Source organism: Ursus maritimus, unplaced genomic scaffold, assembly GCF_017311325.1.
Source record: "Ursus maritimus isolate PB19 unplaced genomic scaffold, ASM1731132v1 scaffold_13, whole genome shotgun sequence".
NCBI classification, from domain to species: Eukaryota; Metazoa; Chordata; class Mammalia; order Carnivora; family Ursidae; genus Ursus; species Ursus maritimus.
In genome coordinates this window covers 16,805,136-16,811,135 of record NW_024423675.1, presented here as the reverse complement: position 1 = coordinate 16,811,135, position 6,000 = coordinate 16,805,136, and positions in this window count along the sequence as shown.

Genomic DNA, 6,000 nt, shown 5'->3' with positions numbered 1-6,000 from the left:
TCCATGTGTGTGGACTGGAAGAATATTATGAACATGTCCATACTACATAAAGCAATCTACAGATTCAATGCAGTCCCCATTAAAATACCAATGGCATTCTTCATAGCACTAGAATCATTCTATAATTTGCATGGAACCACCAAAAGACCTCTAATAGCCAAGGCAATCTTGAGAAAAAAAGAGCAAAGCTGAGACATCACAATCCCAGATTTCCAAATATACTACAAAGCTGTCGTAATCAAAACAGTATGGTATTGGCACAGAAATCTATGTATGTCTACACATAGATTAACAGAACCGAATGGAGAGTCCAGAAATAAACCCACACTTATTTGGTCAATTAATCTATAACAAAGTAGGCATGAATATACAATGGAGAAGACATTCTCTTCAATAAATCGTGCTATGAAACTAGATAGCTACATGCAAAATGATGAAACTGAACCACATTCTAACACTACACCCAAAAATAAATTCAAAATGAGTTAAAGACCTAAAAGTGAGACCAGAAACCATAAAATGCTTAGAAGAAAACATAGGCAGTGGTATCACTGACATAGGCCTTAGCAACATTTTTCTAGATAGGTCTCCACAAGCCAGGGTAACAAAAGCAAAAATAAACTATTGGGACTACACCAAAATAAAAAGCTTCTGCACAATAAGGAAAACAATCAACAAAACAAAAAGGCAATTACTGAATAGGGGAAGGCATTTGCAAATTATATATCCAATAATGGGTTAATATACAAAATATATAAAGAACTTCCACAACTTAACACCATAAAACCCCAAATAATCTAATTAAAAATGGGCAGAGGACCTAAATAGACATCCTTCCAAAAAAGATACACAGATGGCTAACAGAGACGTGAAAAGATACAGTGTCACTCATTATCAGGGAAATGCGAATGCAAAACAATAAGATAGCACCTCACACTTGTCAGAATGGCTAAAACGAAAAAGACAAAAAATAACAAAGTGTTGGTGAGAATGTGGAGAAAAAGGAGCCCCTGTGCACTGTTGGTGGGAATGCAAACTGGTGCAGCCACTATGGAAAAAGTATGGAGATTCCTCAAACGATGAAAAATAGAACTACCATATGATACAGTAATTCCATTACTAGGTATTTACCCAAAGAATACGAAAACACTAAGTTAAAAAGATACAAGTATCCCTATGTTTATGGCAGCATTGTTTACAGTAACCAATCATATATCTGATAAAGCGGTTCGTATCCAAAATAGGTAACTCCTCTAACTCGATGACAAATCCAATTAAAATAGGGCAGAAGAGCTGAATAGACATTTTTTCCGAAGACGACGTACAGATGGCCGTGAGGTACACAAAAAGGTTCTCATCACGGACATGCGTGAGGATTACAGTTAATAATATCATACTGTATGTTTGAAAGTTGCTAAGAGAGATTTTAAAAGTTCTCATCACAAGAAAAAAAAATCATACATTTACAGGATGATGGGTGTTAACTAGACGTACTATGGTAATAATTTTGCAATATATACATATGTTGAATCATGTACACCTGAAACTAAATTAGTGTTCTATGGCAATTATATCTCAAAATATCTTAAAAGATAAACAGAAAATATAATTTCAGGAATGAATAAACTATGAAGAAACAAAGCAGGGCAAGTAAATAGTTCAGGACAAGGGAATGGTATTTTAGTCAAGGAGGTCAGAGAGGACCCCTTGAAGGAAGTACCATTTGAACGAAGACCTGACCGCGGTGGGGCGGACTGGAGAGGGCAGGGCTGGGGGGCTCCCCCACGGGGGGCCATCCATGCTGAGCAGGGAGAACAACGGGCTCAGACCCAACAACGTGAAAAACTGACTCCGGCAAAAGAGGAAAATAAGCGGGAGGACCATTTAATGAGAGGCGGTCTTCGCACCTTTAAGGAATTTTGAGGTTGGGGTAGTAGGAACCCCCCATGACAAAAATAACACTGACCTGCTACCTTATGGACGAACCTCAAAAACATTACGCTAAGTTAAAGAAGCCAGACACAAATGACCACATAACTTAGGATTCCATTTACAGGAAAACCAAAAAGAAAAAAAGTCTGTATTAACACAGAAGGACAGAGATAAGAGTTGGGGGTGGATATAGGGCTTAAGGGGCATAAAGGGTTTTATTAGGACAATGAAAATGTTCTAAAACTGCATTACAGTAATGGATGCACAACCCAGTAAAAAAGTTTTTACTTTTACAGAAGTCGTTGAATCGCACACTTGAAATGGGTGAGTTTTATGGTATGTAAATTATACTTCAGTAAAGTCAAAATTGGGGCACCTGGTTGGCTCAGTCGGGCGAAGGCTTTGGGCTCAGGTCATCATCTTAGAGTACTGGGATCGAGTCCCGAGTCTGCTTCTCCCTCTCTGCCACTCCCCCCACCCCGCCCCGACCCCACTCATGCTCACTCTCTCAAATAAATATAAAATCTTTAAAAAATCAAAAAATAAAAATAAAGTCAAAATTAACTCTGGCAGTGAAATAAAAAGGAACAAATGAATTTCTGGATAAGCAACATCCAGGATTAGCCACCTGGAGAATTGCCATGTTAAGTAAAAGGCAGGTGACGGGGAGCAATTGAGATTAAAGCTTGTTTATCAGGTTCGGGCTTGGAGGACGAGGACTATTTTGAGCGGTGGTCCTTAAGTCAGAGTTCGCCTCTCGGGGCACAGCTCTCCCCCTCCCGAGTCCCCTCCTAGAGCTCAGACTGCTGCTACCGTGTCCTGCCAATAACGCCCCGAATCCACTTCCCGGGCGTCTCTCTGCTAAGAAGCTCAGGGCCTCCCGCAGACTCGATCGGCTGAGGGCAGGCAGGAGACACAAAGGCAAGCAGGCTCCCTTGAACGCCGGGTAAACAACTGAGAAAGGAATCATTTTCTCTAGCATTCCAGAAAAAACGTGCTGGTGGCCATTTGTGGGAGTGATTAATACCGAATAACCCCAGGAACTGTAAACAAACTACCTTCATGGTAATACATGGTTAGAAGGTGATTCACGTTTGTGTTGGCGATGAAAACATAATGGTCCAAAATATTCACGGCGTTGGTATCAAAGCAAGAGCTTCCAGACATTTTGAAGACAGAGCGAACTGAGGTTAACCTGAAAACAGTCGGCATCAAGACATAACAACCCTCAATTCTGAGGAAAACAATGGAAGTGAACACAGGTAACGCCCTGTGACTTCTCCCAGGACCCTCAGGCGTTGGCCCTGCAACTGGCCAGTTCCAGAGAACAAGGTTCCCTGCAACCTTAGCCCCCAAAAGTTGCACGTACCTGCATGTCTCCAGAAACACCAGGGACTTGACTCCCTAGCTCTGTGCTGCTCCCATCTTGGCCTCAGAGCGTAAAATGCCCTCCAGCTCATCCCAGAGAGCGGCTAAATGCGAATGTATTTGGGAGGAAAAAAAAAAGAGGAGGGGCTTCATCTCTTGTTAACACCTGAACTCCTGAGTTGATTTTGCTATTTCTGAGCGAACAGCAAAGCTGCAAGGGCTAACAAGTTAAAGTGGGTTTCGGGTTTACTTGGCAAGGGAGAGAATGGTCAGAGTGGGGAGGTCGTTCTGGGAAGAGATGATTCCAGAAAGGAAAGTAGGGAACAGATATCGCAGACAGCTTGTCCCTCACTCTTGCTCTCAGCGTTTCAGCCCCGGAACGCTGATTTCCTGGACTCACCTGTCATGTAGGAGTTTACCCCCAGCCATCCCACAAGATCAAGAGCTTCAGCTGAGAGCAGTGATGAAGAGAGGAATACAGGTTTTGCAGCCTAAACCTGCCCAAACTGGTGAAGAAGGAAAATTATTAAACCCACAGGAACCAGAACCAATTCACATAGATTTTGTACCTTTACAAACACACATTGTTTCAAGCACTGGTGATTTTTATCACAGAAGCTATATACCCTTTAGAAAGTGTCTTTTACTAATACCTTTTTTAGTTGTTGCAAAAATGAATGTTGTTTGTAATTTTTTGACTTTGTAATTTAGATGTGTAGAAAAGTTGCTAACTCCACAGAGAACCCACATGCCCTTCCCTCAGATTTCCCTAATTGTAACACCTTCCGTAATAATAGTATAATGATCAACACCTGGACACCGTCACCGGCTAGAGAACTATTAAATAACCTACACACCTTATTCAGATTTTTCCAGTTTTCCCACTAAATGTCCTGTTTCTGCCCCAGGTCCCACATTTTATTTGGTTGTCATGTCTCCTTAGTCTTCCATCTATGACGGTGCCTCTTTTTTCTTGTCTTCCGTTGGCCTTGACACATTTGAAGACGACTGGCCTGTTATTTTGTAGAATGTCCTTCATTTTTAGTTTGTGTGATATTTTCTCACTACTAGAATGAGGTTATGCATTTCTGGTAAGAATACCCCAGATGGGATGTTTTGCCCTTCTCATTGCATCATAACGGGGGTGCATGCTGTGGATACGTCTTATTCCGGGTAACATTAATTTGGATCGCTTTGTTAAGGTGAAGTCAGCCTGATTTCTCCACAGTAAGGTTCCTTTTCCCTCCTGAAGATTTCTTTACAATCTAATGATAGTTATATTTTGCCTAAATTAGATATACTATTTAAACACCACCTTTTGGAAAAGTACTTGAGACAAGTTATAATGAAAGATGTATACGAATAAAGGTCTTGTGTGTCCTATCTCAGTGAATAGTCCGAACCAGCGATACCATTCCCTGAGCCTGGAAGAAGTCTTGCTATTTCCGTGTAAAATCCAGTCACCTCAGGTTCTACCAAATCCCCCTTCTATCATGCCTCAGCTGTGTCCACTTCACTCCAGCCTCACCGTGTTTCATAATCCATCCCCCTGAATCCAAGTCGGGCTCCCCTCATATTCTATCTACAACCTAAGAATAAACTTTAAAAAGCCAGGAAGATTGGGTCATCTGCCACTTGGATCCTTCAGTGGCTTCCCATTGCCTTCAGGCAGAGCTGACCTGTGCCGCAAACCCTGGGAGGAGCCCTCTGGATGAACTGGTGATAAAATGATCCCCTGAGTAGCTGAACAAGCTCATCTCTGTTGCAGATCAGGATCAACTGGGGAGTTTGTTAAAAATATAAATTTGCGCGGTCCTACCTGCAGTGACTCGGACTCCAAGAAGGACCCTGGGCTCTGCGCCGTAACAAGCTTCCCAGGTGATTCCAATGTGGGTGTCAGCTGAGGAATCACTGATTCACACACCAAAATGATGTCAGCTCTGAGGGGGACCTCGGAGAAATTTTTTTCCTTAGTCTCCTAATTCACAATGCTATAACTCCCAACTTCTGTAAAGCTGTTGCAACCCTGCTGTAATTATTAAGTGGACCTAAATTTATTTAAAATTACATTAAATAAAAAATCGGCCAAATGAGAACTCCTGGTATATTCTAACTTCTGTTGAATTTGCATATATTATAAGGATGCAATAATTTTTCTTAAGAAATCATTTTATTTTCTAAGACTCATTAAATTTAACTCCCTCGTGGTATGGATACAACCCTTTTGGGAATCATGCTATGAAGTCTTGCTGTCCTATTTTAAAGATCCCAACCACTGCCAGGGTCCAGCAAAGGCATTTTCCACGCTCGCTCTGCTCCTCGTCTTTTAAAACCCAGACTGGGCACTGTGCCTGGTCATGGAGTGCAGGAAATGCTACATGTCATGTGGGCATGCAAAGACAAATACAGTCAGGCCAATGTTAAATATGTCATTTTAGTCATTCCCAATATTTTAAATCTAAATAAAAGTTAAGCAATTTCAAATACCCCCGTGAGGAATTATTTATGTCAAGTTTATCATATTTTTATAGGGGTCAAGTCATTCCAAAACCCCTATGTCTGACTTATGTAAGCCTTGGTATAATTCCCCACAGTAACCCTTAGCCTAATTTTTAAGCAAAATACATAGTACACCAATGACATTTAAAGTTCAAATTAAACATATGATGTAGGCAGCCATTTTGTTTCCCAACAGAATAA